Here is a 22,867-nt window from a genome sequence, read left to right on the forward strand (position 1 = left end):
GCGTAGTGCGGCTGGGCCCTGTCGCCGTCAGTGAGGCCGCCGGAAGCGGAAGCTTCTCCATTCCCTCTCCGTGTCGCCACATTTCTTTCGTGGGTCCCCCTCTTTTTGTCTGGATGGTCAGCAGCGCTTGGGGGCGAGTGAGGGGCTATTTCGAATGTAACAAATTTAAGGCGGGATATTTTTTTAACCAGTCCTCTGTTTTACCCTGATTCTGTGTTCAAAAGAACAGAAATTTTATAACTGACTTTAGTGAAAGCAGAAATGTTAAAGAAACTTCCCAGAGTGACCATTTACGAGACTCCGTGGCAGCCACTTCCCAATGTCGCCTTCACATGGGCGGCTCCAGTGGCCCGATGTGTCCTCGCTTATCTCCTCACATGCCCCACTCACGCAGACTGGATTTCCCACAGCAGTCTCAGATGTCTTGTTGACGGTGCAGGACCTGGTCCTCCGATACTACCGAGCTACCTGCAGCAGACATATTCCTCAACAATAAAGCAAAAGAGTGGTTTGGAAAGTGTCCTGAAAACTAATTTTTGCTTCAGCTATGTTCAGTGGTGGAAAGATCAGGAAAGGTCTAGATGGACCACAACTGAAGGTGATGGAGCAGTATTACAAAGCCAATGAACATGGATGTCAAGACCCTGACTTAGGGTGATGCTACAGAGTAACTCTCCATGACTTTTATTGCTCTTGTGGCTCATTGTTCCTCAACTAAACACTGTCCCGATAGAATAGAATCCTTTACCTGCTAGAATGCATTGTAAGATTCTTTTTAGTGGCATGTTTGGTTTGTTACTGTATACTTCAGCAAAGATTTCAGGGGTATAGTGTGCCTACAGAATGAGAACTCTACATTGGTGGTCAGCTCTTTGACATTTGTCATGATGTGAAAGGGAATGTATAAAATGCCAGAGTAGCAAAGAAGCCTTGTGCAGATATATATCTGCAGCTGAAGTAACGGGCAACAACCAGATTTTGTTCAGACGCAGACTCATTATCCCAGTGGCCTTAAACTTAAGCAATTATAGTGGGTCATATAAAATCACATATAGATACTGTGAAAATAGTGATTAGTTTACTTATTAACAAGTTAACAAGTTTAGCATTGCATTAACTGAGAAAACAGATTCACGGTCTTGTGTCACACAATTAGTGTGAATTTGGAAAGTGTAAAACTGATTTAAGTAGTATGTGAGACATTAAACTATCCCATGTCTCCCCCTTGAAAAATGGCAGACCTTTAATGGGAATAATGTTTCAGATTATATGAGCAACACATTTTGCTGAAGGTGCTGTAGGGATGGAACATGTGAATAAGCTTCTGTGATAGCTTTTTACAAGGTTTATGACTTCAACAGAGCTTGACTGATTCAGGTCCTCCCACTGCCAATATGTATCACCCTGCTTCTATCCTATTAATTACCGTGAGATATATTTTCTCTTGACAAGTCCAAGCAACTTATTTGCAGCTCAGGGACATACAACAGAGGAAAGTGTTACATTCAAAAGAAATATTCTTCTTAGAAAGACAGTCACTGATGTTAAATTGTCCTATAGAAATGTCCTTGATGCATGGACTGTGTAAAGTCTAACAGTGCTGGGTTGCTCACTTAGGATGATAAAATGAAATACAGTGTTGTAAACTGCATGTCAGATGCAAAGCATTAGGGGAAAAGAAAAGAGGATTGCCTTGGTCAGTAAAAATTATGACAGGGCAATATTAGTGTTTTAAAATGCCCTCTTGGCAAAACCATCATCCTTAAAACCAAGAGTTCTAGTGGGGAAAGTTGTTTTTTGAAGATTTTTTTTCCCAAATCGGAAGCTAGTGCTCTTAATAATCAGATTAAGATAGCCTTTGAGTTTTCAGATAGAAACTTAAAAAGTAGAGCAATTTATGTTCTTTATTTTCAAACAAAAAGAATTAATGAAGTCCTTGAATATTTGATTGTTTCTTTAATCTGGGGGAGGGGTGGAGGTTGTTTAATTGTTGAAATGCATAGATTTATTCAGTATTCAAGTCAGGTATTAATACAAAACACTTGTATCCAAAAAATCTGAGTGCAAAAATTGCTTCAAGAGCGCCATAAGAGAATTTTTTTCATGAAGTGTAACATAACTTCAAACCTGTGTGTAAAAACGAGCAATCATTTTTAGATATTTTTATAATTCCGGACTATTAGTAATTGTCTAACTTATTGGTTAGAGACAAAGTAATGAAATAGAATTTTTAAAAATTGTGATGTTCTGTGATCATTATAGTATACAACATGTGTCTTTGGGTTATAGTTCCCCATTCTGAGTTAAAATGTAGAACCTTTTTCACTTACAAAAGGAATATGAAACTTTCTTGTCTTATACCTAAACGGAAGAATTTGAGTGCCAGTGAAAGACCCTGAGGCAGTTACATTGTCCATTATTAAAAATAATGGAGCTTACTTCTTACTTGAGTTTTACCTTTGAGGGAAAAAAAAAAGTTTAAAAACCTTCCTTTTTTTTTTTTTTTTTTTCCATCAAACAGACCTTCCAGATTAATTGGAAGAGGACATAAATTACTTTACACAATTATTTGAGTGTCAAGGATGTCTGAGGTCTTCTCATCAGAAAATGAAACAGTACTTTGGAGAAAGACACTTAAGAGCTCTGTATATTTTCCATTTTTCTTGTTTAACTAGTTGAACTAAATTGTCATTTTATGGTTCCTGATACTTGTAGCACCAAAGAGCAACACATCTATTTCCTTTTCTCTCACCACTATAATTCTGTCTATATCATAGAATATTCTGTGTTGGAAAGAGCCTACAAGGATCATTAGGTCCAGTTCTTAAGTGAAAGGTCCGTATGAGCATCAAACCCACAACCTTGGTATTTGCTAACACCACTCTCAATTGCAAGTTGTTTATTTTCATCCTTTATGAAGTCTTTGTGGAATGATTTTCCAATATTTTGAGAAATGAAGACAAAAGAGGTGAGTGCACTTTTCTGCTCTATCGGAGGTTATCAAGGACCGTGCTGCCTGCTGGCCCTGTAAGCCATATTAAGCCCTTAAACCCTGAAACTATCCAGTTCTTTAGGTCTCTGAATCATGTTCTATACTCTATTACTTATGCTATCTGAGGACATCTTTGTCCAAATGTATCTTGTGAAAAACACCAATCACTTGTTTTAAAATTTTAAACTTTTAATAGTAATAAAATGGTTATTAAAACAGTAATAACAATTAGAGCAATATGAGCAAACTCAATGGACAGAGTTAGGACAATAAAGGAAAATAAAAAAGGAAAGAATTAAGCATGTCTGGATGCTTCCTGGGCATTAAGCCCCCAAAAAGCATACCTGCTAACAAAGGGTTAAAAAGCAGCAGCCTGTTGTATATTCATATATCTCATACATGAAGCAAACATTCCTTTTGAACTAGGGAGTTTTCTGTTTATTTTCAACTTCTTCCCCCTTCCTCTTGTAAATCATTGTTTGATTCCTCACAGTCTGGAAGGAGGTGGAAGGAGTCTGGTTCTTCCTGATAAGGAGGCAATAATTCTTCTCTGAGATTTTAGTGTCTTGTTGCTGTTATCTCTGTGTGAAGAATTTCTTGATTATCTTATCCGTTCCTTGAGCTAGTTACAAAAAGTATTTTACATCACATAGTTTCTATTTTAATATTGGGTTATAGCCTAAAACTATATTTACCACACTACTTGAAAAGGATTAATACAGTACTACAAATTAATACAACATAGCACATTTAGTATTCCTTTTAATATTTGCAAAGAGCCATATGATATATATTTTTCACATATCTATAGTTACCCTTGCAGAGATCAGAAATCTTTTTGAGTAATCATTTAAAAAAACTCAGTTAAGTCGTTTTCTGTTTAATGACTCTTCCCCTGATGATATGCAAACTAGCTGTAGACTGTTGCAAAACTGCACAGTATGCTCTGCAAAGAATTTACAACTATACTTTGTAAACTTTTCTAAGAAAAAATTTGTTTTATATTTAAAATGAATAAATAATGAATATATTTATATATTTATTATATTATTAATACAGTATTATATTATATTTGTATAATATATTTAAAATGGATAAAAATTCATTTTATATTTGTCTATGATTGGTACTTGACTGCTTTTGAGAATGCAGCTGAGTGCCTTTTTAGATAGGTGCCTTTAAAAAATAGCCTAAGCTATTTAGGTCTACATAATTGTTATTTGAAATGTCTTCATTTGCTCTGCACAAAACTAATTGAGCTATTTTATTTAAAGAAAACTTTGTGAAAAAGATAGTATGATTTCTTGAGCATGAAATGGTATCTACAATGTGAAGGTAAGGAATACTTTGAAAGCTGAAAAATATTGCCTAAAACCAGGTTTTGAATGGAATTCTGATGCTGCACATAGATGTACCCCAGAGGAGATATGGACTGGCACATCCTATACCTGTGCAGTTACAGAGCCAGGGACTCCTATTCTATTCTATTCTATTCTATTCTATTCTATTCTATTCTATTCTATTCTATTCTGTTCTATCCTATCCTATCCTATCCTATCCTAGTCTAGTCTAGTCTAGTCTAGTCTTTGTCCTTTTCATGGAATTCCTACACAAAATGCTTATCATAAATAAAATAGTTTTTTATATTTCTCTGTAAGTTTTTGCCAAAATGCCTTGAAGGCGCTATGAAATCCCATAATGTTTCACATTATTTTTTCATGTTTGTCTATTATCTTTTGGTCTTGTGGTACCAAAGGGCTCTGACAGTGCCAGGATCAATTACCTGTGCCCAAGAACATGAAATAATTAAGAGAGAGGCAAAAAATGCTACTTAAAAGAAACCCCGAAACTTTATGCTTTTTATTTTAAATTATAAACATAGATTTAAGATAATAAATAATAAACATATATTTTAGATTCATTATTTTAAGATATTTAAATAACAAACATAGATTTTAAACAATAAACATAGATTTAATAACACATAAATTAGTGTTCTTTTAGGAATAGAATTTTGGGGTGAAACTTGCTAGTAAAAGCAGTGCAATTGTTTTTGCATTTTAAGGAGAGGAACAATAAGAATTAACAATAAATTTTTCTCTTTTTATTGTGCTTTTGTAAAATTGAGCTGCCCAATAGAGTCCGCTTTAATTATAACAGCTAGTTGCTGAAGGCAGACAAGCTACTTTAATTGGTTTCAAAGAAGGAATAATTTTATATTGGTACTGAACACAGCTGGATAGAAACTTTCTAACACAGCTTTAAGTATTAGAAAGCATGCATTCTTTAAGACAACTTGCTGGACACAAGGAACATTTTCTTCTAGTCTTGTGTAACCAAAGACAGGCAAGTCAGGCTTTTTGTTACACATATTGTTTACATATTTATCAGGTATCTATTGTAGAAACAGGCAATCCCCAGCCAGGGAATAATGTGCTTTGACTCCATGATTCAGAAAAGCTGAACAAATGTTTTATTAAGCTATACTATATAACACTAATACTATACAAAATTACATACTAAAGATATACTATACTAAAAGGACACTATATTAAAAAGATACTAGAGAATACTATACTAACGAAAAATCCATGACCGTCTGCAGACAGTCACAATACACCTTTGACCCAGCTGGCCAAGGAATCAAAACAACTTTCACCGGTGTCCAGTAACCAAATCACTTTTGGTAAACAATCTCCATAACACATTCCACGCAGTGAATAAATGTAAGAATTGTTTTCTCTTCTTCTCTGAGGTTCTCACTGCCTTCCTCAGGAAAAATCCTGGGAGAGAGAATTATGTCTCTCCCTGTTCAGAGATTGTGAATACCACAGGTATCCTTGGTTGCTAGATGTATATTTGTTGCCCTGTTTTGCATAGTTCCATCCCTATCTGAAGTTCTTATTTGATCCTCAGGGGTCTCTTTCAGTGTCTCTGGCAATGTTTGATGACCAAATTGTGGTGTCTGCTGGTTGACCACTAGTTCTGAGCAAGCACAGTTTGTTTCCAGCAATTTGCAAGGCTGTTTTTATCTATCTATGCTCCCAGAGCTCAGCCCACATCCCCAGGACTTCTCCAAGATTGTTCTGCAATGTGAACAGCATTCTGTTACTTATTAGGCCATGGGATGTAGCAATGTACCATTTCCCTTATCAATATACAACTATATTTTAAAAAAAGTGGCTTATAGCACCAATAAATTTACTTAAGGATTTTCAAATTACTTCTTGATACTGGTCCAAGATAATACTTCTTTGGCAAGTTTTCCTCTACAATGGTATCTTTTGGTATTCCAATGAACATTTTTTTTTCATTATTCTCATATTTATCTTCAGGTCTAACAGCTTCCAAGAGAATCTAGGCTATCTACCTACAGAGGAAATCCAGAAGGAGTCCCAGCTTGTATCATGCATTATAGGTGCCCTTCTTTCATGTTCCCATGCTTCTTTTATTTTAACTGAATTGATCCAAATCTGTGATACCTTCATGTTTTGAGCCTGTGGACCATTGCAGCCTCTTCCTCTTTCACAGAGACACTGTAAACTTCCTAGAGGCACTCTGCCCCTCAGCTGAAGTTAAATCATGTTGCTACCAAGCACTGTCTTCTGCAGCGCTTTGTGAAAATCTTCTGCTCTCTTCCTCAGAAATAACAGCTCTGTCCTGACAAGTGATTAGCAAAAGGGCAAAAATGCTCCACTAGAGGGAGCACCGTGAGTGCCATATGTTGATTGTTCTTAATGACAATAGCTCGTTTCTTTTCCAGGCTTCTCTGGTCTACACAGAGACTCACCTGTACAGATGTGCTACTCCTAGTAAAAGCTTTCTGCTTTTTATAGGACACATACTTCATGCACTTGTGGTAGTCCTGTCCCTTCCTGGAAGCCCTGAATATTCTCTATAAGGATGAGTTGCTTATGGCTGTTTCCTGATGCTGAAAGCATGTATGATGTCTGCTGTTGAAAAGGGTTGGAGGTTAGGGCTTCAAAATAAACAGCACTTCTTCCCACTTTGATTACTTCTTAAAACTCTAATGTATCCATTTCAGAGATTTACATTCATGACTGTCATTAAATGCCAGAAATTTCCTGATTAATTGCCACATTTAAGTATTCTCTAGGTTTGCATTACTCCTTGCCATTTAAAGTTATATGTTTTCCTATTTCTGAAACTTTGATGTTTTGATTGCTCGTATTTTTTCTTGCAAAAGTATCAAGAATCCAATATGTTGTGTCAGTGGTGAGGTATAGTATCCATGGCTTTAATACATTCCCAAAAGATGATTTTCATGAGATGGGAAACAAAGGGAAAAGAAAAAAGCAAATTAAAAATATATTCTCTGACATTTTTCTTGTTTTGTCAAAAAAGAGCTTGTTTTAAGAACAAAAAAAATACAACAGTGCTATCAGTTACAGAAATCTATTTATTTCCTCTATGAAACTGTGGAATGGTAACACAATTTTCTGCTTAGAACTCTTTGGATTATTTATGGAGAGTTAATTAAATCTCAGACACTTAGATTCTTAGTATTATGCACACAACCAATTTACTTTAAAACACACAAGATTACATGCAACTACTCTGAAGATGCAGAAAGTAGAGTTCATTATGAATATTTTCTGTAATCTTAGAACAGATAGTGGTCTTAAAAGACTAAATGGTTTAACAGCTAACTGGTTTTCAATATAAAAGTGAGTTAGAAATTTTTTCAAACACAGCTTACGCTCATGAATCAAGTGTCAAGAACCACAATTCACAGTTGGACCTTTATCACACTTTACTCTTTGTCTTCAAAGACACGTTGAATGAAAAAGAGAAATTAAGAGCAGACCATACAGGGATAATAGCTGAAAATATGGAGAGTGCTTGTTGCTGATAATACTTCTAATTATTTTAAAATATTTGGAGTTGTCACCTGTCAACAGTGAAATGCAAGAGACAAAAAAAAATTAATTGGTAACATTTTGTTGAGAAATAAAAGTTTAGCAAAAGAGCCAGTGAAGTGTGTCATATCAAGCAGGATGCAGACAGAAAATACAGCCTTGAAGAAAGCAGAAAATTTCATAATAAGGCCTATCTAGAGAATACACCAAGACACAGATATACTGTAAATAATGGGTTATAAGGAGGTAAACCAGCAAGATTGCCTTACACATTTGCATTGTGTTCTTTCTCTAGATGGTCATATTATAGCAGAAAAGAGACCCTATGTTGCATATAGGCAGAGATATTATCAATGAAAAGCCTTATAAAATATGGTTTAGGCCCTGCAACTCCACTTAAGCTAGCAGTTAGATTGCAACTTGATGTGAAAGATCATAAGAATGAAAGCCATTAGCACAACAAACCATTCTGGTAAGAGAATCATTTGCACCTGTAATAAACAAGAAATCTGTCGCATGCAAATTAGTAAACAAAATATGTCAATTAACCAAAAATAGAGAGATTTGACAGATGTACACCCTGGCCATTTACTGACCAATAAACTGAGTGTCAGTGTATCATTAGCCAGTTAGGTCTAACAGAGTGCCTTCTGATATTTCATATAAATATGAGATATGTGAATAAAGAATGGGCTTTTCCTGCATGAAGAAACTGAGTCCTGTCTGATTATTAAAACAACAAACCTACAACTGCCATAACTAATTACTACCAAAAATTCAGTCTCAAATTCTTTGATTAAATGCTGTAATCCTTACAGTAATTTGGTATGGGAAGTAATTTGCTATGGTGAGTTTCCTCCTCTGTGTCTACCCTTCTTATCATTAACAACCTTTCCAATAGGAAAGATTCAAGAGTGGCTTTGACAATTTTTCCTCTCTCTTTTATGTACAAGTTCCTTTCAGACAAATATAAAGTGAAGCTGTTGACATTGCTAAATTAGGTTCTTATGAGTCATAGCACCTATCTTTTCCATCTAAAGTAGATTAGATGAGTACTTAGAAAAAGAGGGGGAGGGAAATGAACACATTAAAAATATAGTCTGCTATGTGCAATTTTATTTTAAAAATGTGCCTCTCAGAAAGCTTGAAAGTACCTTTAAAATTGTAATGTCTTGTAATCTTCTAATATCAGGGAAAGATACTGATTTATGTGTTAGAATCTGATACTTCATGACAGAAAATTGAGCTTGCAACCCTTTAACAATTATCTTCCACATTTCAATGAATATTGTAATGTCAAAATTTTCCTATGTAAGAAAGCATGTGGTATCAGAAAGATCCAGGACAAAACTTAGAGAATGTTTTCTCTGTGGATGAAGGTAATGCAGAAGTATGTTGACAGTAAGTGATGCCTGTAGTAGAACTGCTTTTCAGAACACACTTCAGACTCAGTCAGAATTTTACAGGCTCATTTTAATGACTCACTCACTCACTCACTTGAGTGTCTGCCTCTGAGAAATTTGTGACAGTTTTTATATATTGATATAATTAATTGTACAAATTTCAAAATGTTATTTTGAAACATAATTAGAAGTATTTTAAATGAAATCTTTAACAAAAAACCCCCCCAGTATTCTAAAATACAAGTTAGTGCTTCAGTACACAGAAGCTGACATTATGCACCATCAACACTTCCTAATATCTAGACTTCAAGTGTCTTTTGTGTTGGTATGAGAAGCAAATCCCCATGGCTGTTGCCTCTATTCTCTGCAGAAATACTGAGTAGATGGTGTTGATGCATGTAGCTTTGCTCCTCCCTTCACCTTCATGCATCATTCATCCTACCTTTCTCAACATGGTGTGCACTTTGCACCCCTCATTTATCAGCTCTGTCTTTTCCCATTCCTGATTGCATTAGAGGGCTTCAAGTGGGTTCCTTGTGCTTGTCTCTGGCAGAAACCGTAGAGGCTTATAAAGGGCAACCTGGTCATGAACTCTGAGGCTCTGATGAGGAGAAGAGTGGTGATAGTATGGGTGGCATTGGTAGAGAAGGGACCTCGGGAGGGGAAGGGAGCAGGAGCTCAATGCAACTCAGCCCTTCTCACAGACAGGCTATCAGTCACTCCTTTTCTTTCTGTAAGATAAGGAATTCAGACTCAATGTTGAATAAAATGCTTTCAGACTGAGTCAGCAACTTCAATTCCAAATTATAGGTATAAAAGGTGATGATGCAAGGAAAGTAGCATGTGACCTCCTGTCTACCAGATTGTCTCTGGAGGTGTGTTCAGCAGTCTGAGAATATCTTGTACTCCTTGTGTGTACTTATCATTTGCTCTCCATGCACAGCCACAATCAAAATGAGAATAAAGGTGATAAAAGGGTGATGGGATAGAAAGAGGATTTTGAAATTTCTGAGAAGAGTGTGTTTCTGTATGCATTCCGGTCTTCCACAGAGTACAGGAGTTGTGAATTCCCAGGGGCAAGAAATCAGGCAAGGAAGACAAGATAACATGGCTGAGCTGGGACCTGCTGGTCAGACTAAAGGGAAAAAAGCAAATTCACAGGAACTTGAAGCAAATACAGGTGACCTGAGAAGAATATAGAGATATATGATTGTTTAGGGATGGGACAAGGAAGACTAAGGTGAAACTGGAACTGAACCTGGGAAGAAACACAACAGGAAGGGCTTCCTACAGGTGTAGAAAAGGCAGGTCAAAGAAGGTGTATCTTCCCCAATACACAATACTGGAAAACTTGTAACAACTGGTGAGAAGCCTGAGGTACTTAACAATTTTTTACCTCCATCTTCAATGACCCTCTCTGTTCCCTCACCTCTCAAGTCAGTAAACAGCAGGATGGGGGCTGGAAGAGCATGTTCCCTCTGACTGTAAGTGAAGATCAAGTTTGTGACTAGCTGAGAACCCTGAATATACTTAAGTCTGTTGCAATGTGATGAGATGCATCCTGAAGGAGAGGATGAGATGGGAGTCCTGAGGGAGTTCGTTCATGTAGTTGCCAAGGCACTATTTGAAAAGTCATGGCACTCAGATGAAGTTCCAGGTGACTGGGAAAGGGAAACATTTTAGCCATCTTTAAGAAAGGTAGAAAGGAGCACTCTGGGAACTATCAGCCTGTTAGTCTCACCTCTGTGCCTGGGAAGATCATGAAATAAATCCTTGCCAGAACCTCTACTAAGGCACACAGAAGACAGAGAAGCCCAGCTTCACCAAGAGCAAGTCTTTTCTGATGTTGGTTGATGTTTTATGATGGAGTGGCTACATCAATGAACAAGGGAAGGGTTCCAGATGACATCTATCTGGATTTCTGTAGAGATTTTGGCACGGTCCCCCACAGCTTCCTTCTCTCTAAATCGTATTTGAAGAGGACAGTTAGATGGATAAGAAAGTGATTGGATCACTTCCAGAGGGTAATGGTCACTGGCTGGATGGAAAAGTGACAAGTGGTTTCCTTCAGGGGTCAGTATTTGGACCAGTGTTATTTAATATCTTCATTAATGACAAAGGTGAAGGATTTTAGTGCACCCTCAGCAAGTTTGCAGATGGCACCAATTTGAGAGGTATGGTTGACACACCTGAGGGACAGGAAAACATCCAGAAAGACCTGGACAAGCTCAAGAAGTAGTCCATGGGAATCTCATGAGAGCTATGAAGATGATGAAGGATCTCAAGGCCAAGGCTCCAGGGGGTTTGAAGAGCAGTTGAGGTCACTTGTACTGTTCAGCCTGAAGAAGAGGACACTGACAGGAGACCTCATCACACTCTACAGCTTTCTTGTGAGGGGAAGAGGAGGAGCAGACACTGATCTCTTCTTTGTGGTTACCAGTGACAGGACCCAAAATAGGCTCCCCAAGGATGTAGTCACAGCACTAGACCTAACAGAGGTGAAGAAGCATTTGTACAATGGTTTCAGGTCCATGGCATGATTAGTAGGGGATGGTTCTGTGTAGGCTCAGGAGCTGGGTTCAGTGATCCTTGTGGGTCCCTTCCAACTTGGCATTTCCTGTGATCCTGTATATTAACACATTGAACTTTGTGTTTCGTGAGATTTCTCCACTCCTGACAGATGAAGACTGCAACCATTGCTTCAACCAACAGACACCAAAATTACAACAACCAAGTCCCATTGTTGGACCAATGGGGGGTGACTATATATACCTTTCTACTCTGTCTTCTTTTCTTTCTCTTTATTTTCTTTCTTTTCTTGTTTTACATTCTGTTAAGTGCTATTTTTCTAATATTTTATTGGTATATTACAATAGATTATAACCAAAATGGCTACATAACTGCTTTCCATTGCAACCAAATTGTTCTAAAATAAACCCTAAATATCTGTTTACAAACACTGATCATTCACCTTTCAGCGTGGGTCATAAGAGGGTGGGTCATAAGAGAGAGTGCTGAGGCACTGGAACACATTGCCCAGAGAAATTGCAGATGATCTCAGGGATTTGAATTGAGATGCCCAATGGTCAAAATGCAAGCATTTCCAAAAGCATTCAAAAGCAGCAAGTCAGGCTGCTGGTGGGAAGTTAGCCTTTCCCAGCACTTCAGTGAAACTATATACCTGTGGCCCCTGACTTTGAGCATGGAGGCTAAAAAGGAAGAAAATTCTGCCATTGCTTTTTCTCTCATTTCTGCTGATCTTCCTCTTATTTTCATGCTGCTGCTATCTCCTACAAACAAAAATGTGGAAAAGAGTATAAAGTCCAAATTTTTAATATGCTTAAAAATAGTAACATATTTTTTGTGCATGAAGTTGAAACACCTTATAAAATGAATCTACTACTTTTTGATAGCTGTACCATAGCTACAAGGTTGTTTGGTGTGGGTTTTCTTAGAGGAACCTAATTTTTCTTTATAGCAAGGATCTCCTTGCCGCATTACCCTAAAGAATTGCATATGTCAAATGAAGAGCCCTTTAGGTGTCAGTCAAATGTAGCAGCCAAAAATATAACATAATTTTCAAAAACTGCTTTCAAATGGGAAAAAAAAGAAACCCAACCCAAAGTATTAGAAAAACACCAAGAAGTCTGATGCCTAATGTTTTATTAAATAGGTAGCAAATAATCAGCTACAACAGTAGTTTTGACTGCAGTGTTGCCAGGTGTTTTGTGTTCTCAAGCACAAAATTCTGCTTTGCTTGTTGCAGAGTTCTTTTGTCTAAAGATTTTGGCTTTTTATGGGAGATCAAATGCCTTAATGCCTTTTCTCTTCACAGCTGAAGCATGCTGAGAACCAGATATATTTCACAGACATGAACTGCAAACAGACTGGTCTACCTCCACCAGTGAAGTCTAAGAATCTTATTGGGAAATTTGATTTGCACCAGTTCATCTGTAATACTTGTCTTCATCATATTCTGTGTGGTTTCAGTTTGCAGTGCTTCAAGAAAGGAAAGAACACAAAAGAATGCAAAAGAAAAAAATAACAAAAAACAAAGGCTCACGAACCAACAAAAAACCAAGACACCATTGACAAATGGTCAAGAGGGAATTTTTCATCACAAAGTGTTCACAGGTTAATCTGTTAAAAAAAAAAAAGCCAGTAAAAAATTATTAAAAATACCATTATCTGTTGTTGATACCTCTGGCAGTTGGAGGGCTGTAGGAATATGGTGTATTTAATGCCTTTTTCATGGCATTTCAATATGTTTCTTTGCTAGCATGATCTGTGGGAGGTTCTGCCCAAAGCCAGTGTTATTCATGGATGTGTTGGTTTTGCTCAGATTGGTTTTTTGTACTGGGGAGGTCACAGAGGTGGCTTCTGTGAGATGCTGCTCATAGCTGCATCTCACAGATGTTTCCACCATGTCTGGCAGAGTAAATCCCTGATGGCTCAGAAGATGGACATGTTGATGGGCAAAGCTGGGCTGATTAGAGAGTTTGGTAACGTCTCTGTGATGACATATTTGAAAACAAAGTTTTCATATTTGAACACACAGTTTTCTTCTAGTCAGAGAAGAGGAGGAGGTGATAACCTCCTTTTCATATGAGGGAAAACAACATGGTGACACCAAAGTCGGTGGAGAAGGAGAGGGAGGGGTGCCAGAGCCAAGATTCCCCTGCAGGCCGTGTTGATGACCATGGTGAAGCAAGTTATCCCTGTGCAACCGATGGATCCACAGGGAATGTAGAGATCCACTCTCAGCCCATGTCGGAGGTGCTCAGGCTGGAGTGGGTGGATGCCTGGACAAGGCTGTGATTCAGTGGGAGAGCTGAGGCAGAAAGAGGGCCCTTGCTTTTGGGCTGTAGCAACCTGTCCTTGGAGTGCCGAACTTCATGCCTCTTGCCACAGCAGTTTTGGGAGGACTGTGTGCCCATGGGAGGGACTCACGTTCCAGCAATTTTGAGAGAATTGCTGCTCATGAGATTCGACCATGCTAGAGTAGTTCAGGGAGAGCTGTCTCCTGTCTTTATAGAGCACAACACAGCACAAAGTACCGTGACTCCATCAGAAGGGTGCAAGAGAGATTTATTATAGCAACATGTTCCTTTTATACTCTTTCAAGATATTTACATTTACTTAATGTACACATTCACTGCCCACTGGTTATAGGAAAGAAACAAAGTTCTCAGTGGGTGACCAGGGAGCCACGTCATTCTGTGAGCCAGCTAGAGTCTGTATCTCTTAACTTTCTCTCCTTCATCACATCTCCATGGTGACAACCTTGGTGTCTTCCTCAGGAGAGATATGGGGCTTTTCTTTATTTTCAGCTGTGGAAGGGGCTAGCAGCGGGCCTGTTAGCTAAAGGAGCGAGAAGTAAGAAGAAGAAGAAGCTGATAAGGAGGATTCTCCAAGGCCGTAACCAAGGAGATCGAGAGAAGGAAGATCTGCAGATGGATGAAGCATTTTTAGAAAGTTAGGTGGAGTCAGAGTAACTTTTCACCAATGGCATGGTATTGAATTATTGTGGCCAATAGCTAAGGTAGAAGAAGGGTAAACAACTGGAAAGTGTATAAAAGATCAGCCATTTTCACTAATAAACTGTTGCCAAGTGTTGCCAACTGAGAGTGCTTGTGGTCTCTGCTTTATGTTGTGACCAACTCAACTGCGACATTTTGGTGATCCCCGACGTGATAAGAACATAGTCGGTGGGGGCCCATACGGGGTCCTAGCAATTGGCAACCGTGACCCACTGGGACATAGTGGGGGAGGCGGCGTTGGTGCAGCTGAGAGTGGCGGGTGGAAGCCACAGGGAGGTCCAGACCTGATTCCCTCCAATCAAGACACCTGGAAGTAGGTGAGCCACCAAATAGTAATAATGGGACAAAATTTATCTAAAGAGGAAGAAAATGTTCTGTCTACATGGAAAGTTTTGTTAAGAAATAAGGGAATTAATACATCAGACTATGCGCTTCATTATATATTGCTGTGGGCTAAATCAGAGAATTTTGGCACTGATCCCGACACAGCATTTAGTGTTAAGGCACGGAAAAAGGTCGGGGACAGACTTTGGCAAGTTATTGGAGCGGGAGATAAAACAGCCATTGATTTAGAAGTAACCTGGAACTCGCTCTTTGAGGCTTTAAAGGAATGGAAAATAGAGAGAGAAACGGAGCAAGATGCGGGCGAAGAAGAGTTGGGGCTGATAGGAGAACCTGACGGGGGGACTGAGGCAGAGAGGACCTCTGATGGAGAACTTGGTGAAGAAAGTTCAGATGCCATGGGAGTTACCTGGCACGCTGCCAGAGCTTCTGGGAAAGCTGCCAAAGCTTCTGGGCAACCTGCCTTAGCATCTTCTTATCAGACCCCTAAGCCTCCTTATCTCACACCTGCGCAGCAGCTTGCAATAGTGCCTGTATATACTACACCTCTCCGCCAGTTAGCTGAAATGTCTCTAGCAGAGAGAGAAACCCAGCCATCTGCCCCCCCCCGCTTCCCTCCTCTCTGGTCCAGCTGTCCGCCCCCCTGCTCCCCTCTGAGTGGCTTGAACAACCTGCAAGGCTGTATCCTCCTTTACCTGACAGTGACAGCAACAGTGAATCAAGTGATGAGTTGCCCGCAGTAACACCTGACTTGGGTCAAGGAGCTCTGGTCCCTTCATCTCCTAAGAGCTCTAGCCTTACTGCTCCATGGACTTTGCCTCCATGCCAAGTCACTGTGCTTCCTCGACACCCTCAGGAGTTTTGGGAATTTGTTAGGAGGAAAGCAGTTGAAGAAAAGAATTGGGACATCATAGAAAGGTTAGGTGCTCCAAGAGTACCTAAGGAGAACAGTGCCAATGCAAATGTTTCTTGTGATAACCCTATGGCTTTTCCAGTTTTCAAAGCAGTTCCTGGAACAGGACAGAACGACAGCCATCACGTCTTCACCTGGAGGGTTGTGCAAGACCTCCAATCGAAAGTAGCTCAGTATGGTATTAATTCCTCAGAGGTAATGCAATTAATATTTGTGATTAATGCAGATTTGCTTGCACCTTATGACATCACTCATCTTGCTACAATTCTATTCCAGCCAGTACAATATGGTGTATTTCAAGAAACTTGGAGGCGAGTGGCTGAGCGCACGGCTTTAACAAATATGCAGTTGCCTCAACATGACCCTCGTCATGCTGTGGGTGTTGATGCCCTACTGGGCTCTGGGCCTTTTGCTAATCCAGATTTACAGGCAAGGTGGGATCCTTCGATTTTGGCACAAGTTCAGCAAATTGGCATGAGTGCCTTAACTAAAACAATGGAAATGGCAGCTCCAAAACAGAAATATATCACTATACAACAAGGGACGAGAGAACCATTTTTGCAGTTTGCAGAAAAACTTGCTGCTGCTATTGAGAAACAGGTAGATGATGAAACTTTGTGAGACAAATTGTGCATACAATTGGCTAGAGAAAATGCAAACCCAGACTGCAGAAAGATTATTGACACTTTGCCTGGGGAACCCACCTTGTCTGAAATGGTTACTGCTTGCTCGAAGGTTGGTTCAGTTGAGCATAAAATGGCAGCTCTTGCTGCAGTGCTAAGACCTTCAGCAAAGTGTTATAATTGTGGACAACAGGGGCACGTAAAGTCACAGTGTACTGTCCAGAAAACAACATTTAGGCCAAGTGCAAGCAGTGATGTTGTATGCAATTGTTGTGCTAAATCTGGGCACTATGCTAATCTGTGCAGGAGTAAATATTATGCAAATGGTCAGCTATTGCCAGGAAACCCAAAGAGGAGCGTGAAGGGGCGCATGGGGAAACAAATACCCCAACAACCACAACAGCAAACGCAGGCCTTCCCAGCCCTGCAAAGCTACCCATTTGCGAACAATACTCAGGGGCAACAAGCGGGTCCGCAGGGATTGATGTACCCACAGCTGACACAGTAACCATTTTAACAAAAAAAATATGTAAAGTGCCTCTTGATGCCTATGGTCCGATAGGACGGGATTTGAGTACATTTTTGATAGGGAGATCAAGTACTACACTTAGAGGTATTCGTGTGCATCTAGGCCTTGATGCTGATTATTTAGGGCCGATTCATGCTATGGTATCTATTGATGACCCTCCTGTCCCTATTCAGAAAGGAACTTGCATTGCTCAACTTGTACCTTTTGTGAGTTCTGTTCCAAATACAGTGGACTGAAGTCGTGGCGCAGGAAGCTTTGGATCGACAGGAGTACCTCAAGTGTTTTGGACTGAGAAAGTAACAGAGAGCTGTTCAGAAAAGACATGCACTCTCACCACCAGTGGATGTCATCGAGGAGCTATATCAGTAACAGGTCTGATTGACACTGGAGCAGATGTCACAATACTCTCGTGACTTTGGTGGCCTCAATCATGGCCTCTCACTCATGCAAGTTTTTGACTCCTGGGGTTGGGTGGTGCTACAACAGGTGGCCTGTCAGCCATTGTAATTAATGTGAAACATCCTGATGGCCAACAAGCTAACATCAGACCCTATGTTGCCAACGCTCCTCAAAGTTTGTGGGGACGAGATTGTTTATCTCAATGGGGTGTCAAAATTACTACGGATTTTTAATGGGGGCCACTGTGTTGCAGGGCAATGAACGTCCAGTTGTACCCCTGACATGGTTGACAGATAAGCCTGTCCGGGTTCGCCAGTGGCCCCTGACTACTGAAAAGCTTACTGCCCTGCAAGAATTACTTATAGAACAATTGCAAACAGGACACATTGAGGAATCATTCAGTCCCTGGAACACCCCTGTTTTTGTAATAAAAAAGAAATCGGGAAAATGGTGACTTTTACACGATTTACAGCAGATAAATGCTGTAATGGCAACAATGGGAGCTTTGCAACTAGGCCTTCCTACACCCACAATGATTCCACAGGAATGGCAAATAGTTGTCATTGATCTAAAAGATTGTTTCTTCACTATTCCATTGGCTGAGCAGGACAAAGAAAAATTGGCTTTTATGGTGCCTTCTATAAATCATGCTGAACCTGATAAAAGATATCAATGGAAGGTACTCCTACAGGGCAGGAAAAATTCGCCAACTATTTGTCCATGGTTTGTGGCACAGGCCTTGTCAAAAGCGCGGGAGCAATTTAAAAACTGCTACTGCTATCATTACATGGATGATATCTTGTTGGCATCTGACAACAAACAACAGTTGTCAGCTCTTAAACAATGTGCTGTGACAAATTTGAAAGCCTTTGGTCTGATCATTGCTCCAGAGAAAGTGCAGGAACACATGCCTTGGAAATACCTAGGTATGTTGGTGACCAACACTCAAGTTATGCCTCAACCTGTAAAGTTAGACATTGATGTTAAAACTGCTACTGATGTACAGAAATTGGTTGGTTTAATAGGTTGGATTCGATCATATTTAGGCATAACTAATCATCAGATGCAGCCATTGTTTGATTTGCTTTCAGGCATCACTTCCTCCACTGATGAGAGGCAATTGACCTCAGCGGCAAAAAAGACCCTAGAAGAAGTTGAATTAGCCCTAGCACACAAATTTGTTAACAGGATAGATCCCTCTGTTTGTGTTCAATTGTTTATTTTGAAAGACCAAGAAATACCATGTGGAATACTGTGTCAATGGAATGATAATTGGGAAGATCAATTGCATATTTTGGAATGGATATTTTTATCTTTCAGATCTCGGAAAACAGCTCCAGGACTTTATGTGCTTTATGCGGATATTATCATCAAGGGGCGCAGGCATTGTCATGAGATTTTGGGACAGGATCCTGTGACCATTGTGATACCTGTACAACAGTGGTATTTTGAATGGTGCTTTCAAAATAATCATGAATTGCAATCTGCCTTATCTTGTTTTACAGGCCAAATCTCATATCATTTGCCTTCTCATCCTGGTCTAACACTGACTAAAGAGATTCCGTTTGAAGGCAAGCAAATTTGTTCGCCTGTTCCAGTGGAATGTATAACGGTTTTTACAGATGGGTCCAGGAAAACCGGAAAAGCAGCTGTGGCTTGGAGAAAGGATGATCACTGGGAATATCAGACAGTGATTCAGCAGGGATCTCCTCAACTGGTTGAACTTTCTGCTTTTCTTTTGACTTTTACTTTGTTTCTTGGTTCTGTAAACATAGTTACGGATTCAGTTTATGTTGCCAATTTGGTTAAGCATTTAGATCAAGCAGTGTTGTATAATATTCAAGAGAAACCATTGTTTACCATATTAGTGAAGTTATGGACAGTTATTGGTGCTCGAAAGCATTCTTACTTCATCATGCACATTCACAGCCATACAGCATTGCCAGGATTTTTTGCTGAAGGCAATGCCTATGTAGACTCTTTAGTAGCTGTTGCTGCAATCAAAACTGTACCCAATGTGTTGCAGCAGGCAATTTTATCCCATCAATTTTTTCATCAGAGTGCTCAAGCTTTACAGCAGCAATTCAAATTGTCTACTGCCGAAGCAAAATCTATTCTTTCCTCTTGTCCCGACTGTCATATGACTCATGTCACTCAGTATTATGGAACCAACCCTAGAGGTCTTTCTGCGTTAGAAGAATGGCAAACTGATGTTACAAAAATGCCTGAATTTGGTTGCTTTAAGTATGTTCATGTTACAGTTGATACTTTTCCTCAGGCAATGGTTGCTTCAGCATTCACAGGAGAAAAAACTCAATATGCTATTCATCATTTTTATCATGCCTTTTCTATTCTAGGTGTTCCGTGTCACGTAAAAACAGATAACGGCCCAGCATATGCTTCACAGAAAATGCAAGCATTCTTTCGTGCTTGGGGCATTGAGCATTCAACAGGTATTCCACATGTCCCCACGGGCCAAGCAATTATTGAAAGAGCTCACGGACTTCTTAAATGTCAGGTTCAAAAAAAAAAGGGGGAATGCAACAGGAGTCACCTCAAGTGAGATTAGATAAAGCTGTTTATGTGTTAAACTTCTTGCGTCCCCTACCTGACTCACAGTTCTCTCCAATCTTTTGCCATTTTTCTTCTTTGAATTCTAAGCAACCAAATTTCCATAGAAATGTCAAGGTATGGGTCAAGGATTTGATTATTGGTATATGGTCTGGTCCAGTGGAACTGATAACCTTGGGAAGGGGTTATGCTTTTGTTTTGATAGATAATGGTCCTCGATGGGTTCCTGCTCACTGTGTCAAACCTTACCTAGAGCGTGCGGGAAAGGACAGGATTGATGGTTCCACAGCTGAAGCAGAACGAGCGGATGACACTGGCTAAGACCATATATCAGTACTTAAAGATGGATGAAGGACAGGAACGATTGTATTAAGAATGGGAATTTTGTTGATGGTTGTGATTGTGATTTTGTGTGTCCCTTCTCTGCTTGGGTTTTTGCAAAGGGCCCTGCAAAAATCCATAGCAGCTGTATTTACAGTTCAAAAAACAAAAAAAGGGGGAATTGTGGAAGGGGCTAGCAGCGGGCCTGTTAGCTAAAGGAGCGAGAAGTAAGAAGAAGAAGAAGCTGATAAGGATCTTTCTCCAAGGCCGTAACCAAGGAGATCGAGAGAAAGAAGATAAGAGCATTTTGCAGCTGGATGAAGCATTTTTAGAAAGTTAGGTGGAGTCAGAGTAACTTTTCACTAATGGCATGGTATTGAATTATTGTGGCCAATAGCTAAGGTAGAAGAAGGGTAAACAACTGGAAAGTGTATAAAAGATCAGCCATTTTCATTAATAAACTGTTGCCAAGTGTTGCCAACTGAGAGTGCTTGTGGTCTCTGCTTTATGTTGCGACCGCCTCGACTGCGACAGTCTCCTGCTGCCTTCTCCTACCAAGGATGGTCAGACCTGTAGCTTGGGAAAAGGAGTTTTGCTGCCACCACGATAACCCAGCAGTGAACCTTTCTTCTGCTGCTGGGCCCTGCATCCCCCTGCCCTTCCAGGACATGCCACAGGTTCCAGCTATTTGCCGTGGAGTTTTGACACATTCTCATCCACTGCCCTGGGATTTCTGCTCATCCCTGCCATTCCAGCCTGCTGCTTCAAAGAATCCTCATGGGTTACCAGGATTGGCTACCCCAGGGGTTTGAAAAGCAAAACTTCTCTTCCATGCCTCACCATCTCAGCCGAACTGCCATAGCCACATGCTCGCTGAGCCCGCGCCAGGGCACCGCCTGCAGCCATGTGGAGGGGATCACTGCACCTGCCCGGCCTGCCAGGAGCCAGCAGTGCCCCTGCCAGCTGCAACCATAACCACACCAAAGGGGAAAGTGCCACAGCCAAAAAGGCTGGGACTGGGTTCCTGGTTCTATTTCTTGTTAATATCATAGTTATTGTTGTTTTTTTGCTTTATTATACATACTCATAAAGAACTGTTACTCCTATTGCCATGTCTTTGCCTGAGAGCCCCTTAATTTCAAAATTCTAGTAATTCAGGGAGGGAGGGGGGTGTTTACATTCTCCATTCTATGGAAGGCTTTTCTGCCTTCCCTAGAAGACACCTGTCTTGAAAATCAAGAGACTAATATACCAAGAGTAGATATTTTGAGAGTTTTATTCCCTGAACTGCACCTGAAAGAAGGTGGTGCTTCTAGGTAAAAATGTCTTACGTGGCATATTTTCCAGCATTAAAAACCTGATCTATCAGTCTTATGCATATCAAGAGACACTTGTTCTAGAATCCTTTATTTGGACTCCACTGCTAAGAAAGGTTTTGTACTGAGAACTAGGGGGACTAAATATGTCACAGAAGTCAGCTTTTCTTCAGATTTAGAAAAATTTGTTTGTGTCTGAACAGCTCAAATTAAAAGATCATTTACTACCAGGTAATAGTATCTACAAACTTCAAATTCCTATGAGTATTTATTTACTCTTTTTAATGCTTCTGTTATCTGCTTCTGCCTTGCATGAAAAAAAAGGTGTGGAAATCTTTAATGAAACATGTTCATTACTAATTTGCTACACTGACAGGATAGACAGTAATTCTGCCTCCAAAAATATCATTGTATCAAATAAAATGAATAATCATGCTTGAGGAAGATAGATTGTTTTCAGAATAAAGGTAAATTATAGATGAAATTGAAATGAGTACCCTGCAAACAGACCTGCATATGTGAAGAAACACTCCATTGCCCACAAGGAAGCAGAGCGGCATGGACCCGGAAGTAACTATAAACATGCAGCTTAGTGCAGGACAGCACAGCCTGAGATGACTCACATGAAGAAGAATCATTTTGCTTTATTGAACAGCTCTATGACTAAAATGTACTAGCAATATTAAAGAGACATAAAATAGTAGAACTATACTAGGGAACAGTAGGCAACCCAAATCAATCTCTCTGACACACACACACATACATGCACAGAATGAGTCAGATGGAAAAGAACCATGATGGGTCATCTAGCCCAACCTCCCTTCTCATCTAGTCCAACCTCCCTGCTCAAGCAGGGCCATCCCAGAGCACATGGCACTGGACTGTGTCCAGACTGTTCTTGAATATCTTCAGTGAGGGAGACTCCACAACCTCTCTGAGCAATCTGTGCCAATGCTTGGTCACAGGCACAGTAAAGTTCTTCTCCACACTCAAGTAGAACTCTTGTGTTCCAGTTTCAGTACACCTGGAAAGGTCAGG

At 39.8% G+C, this 22,867-nt stretch overlaps 1 long non-coding RNA gene across 1 annotated transcript; it reads left to right on the forward strand.

Annotated features, from left to right (window-relative positions):
• The first annotated feature begins 682 nt into the window (after nucleotides 1-682).
• LOC128941158 (uncharacterized) lies at nucleotides 683-7,524 on the forward strand. Its single transcript, XR_008483350.1, has 3 exons — nucleotides 683-763; nucleotides 2,778-2,968; nucleotides 6,328-7,524. It is a non-coding gene; the product is annotated as an uncharacterized LOC128941158 (long non-coding RNA).
• The last annotated feature ends 15,343 nt before the right edge of the window (nucleotides 7,525-22,867 follow it).

This window comes from Melozone crissalis, unplaced genomic scaffold, assembly GCF_028551555.1.
Source record: "Melozone crissalis strain CALT ecotype California unplaced genomic scaffold, PUWL_Pcris_2 ptg000005l_1, whole genome shotgun sequence".
NCBI lineage: Eukaryota > Metazoa > Chordata > Aves > Passeriformes > Passerellidae > Melozone > Melozone crissalis.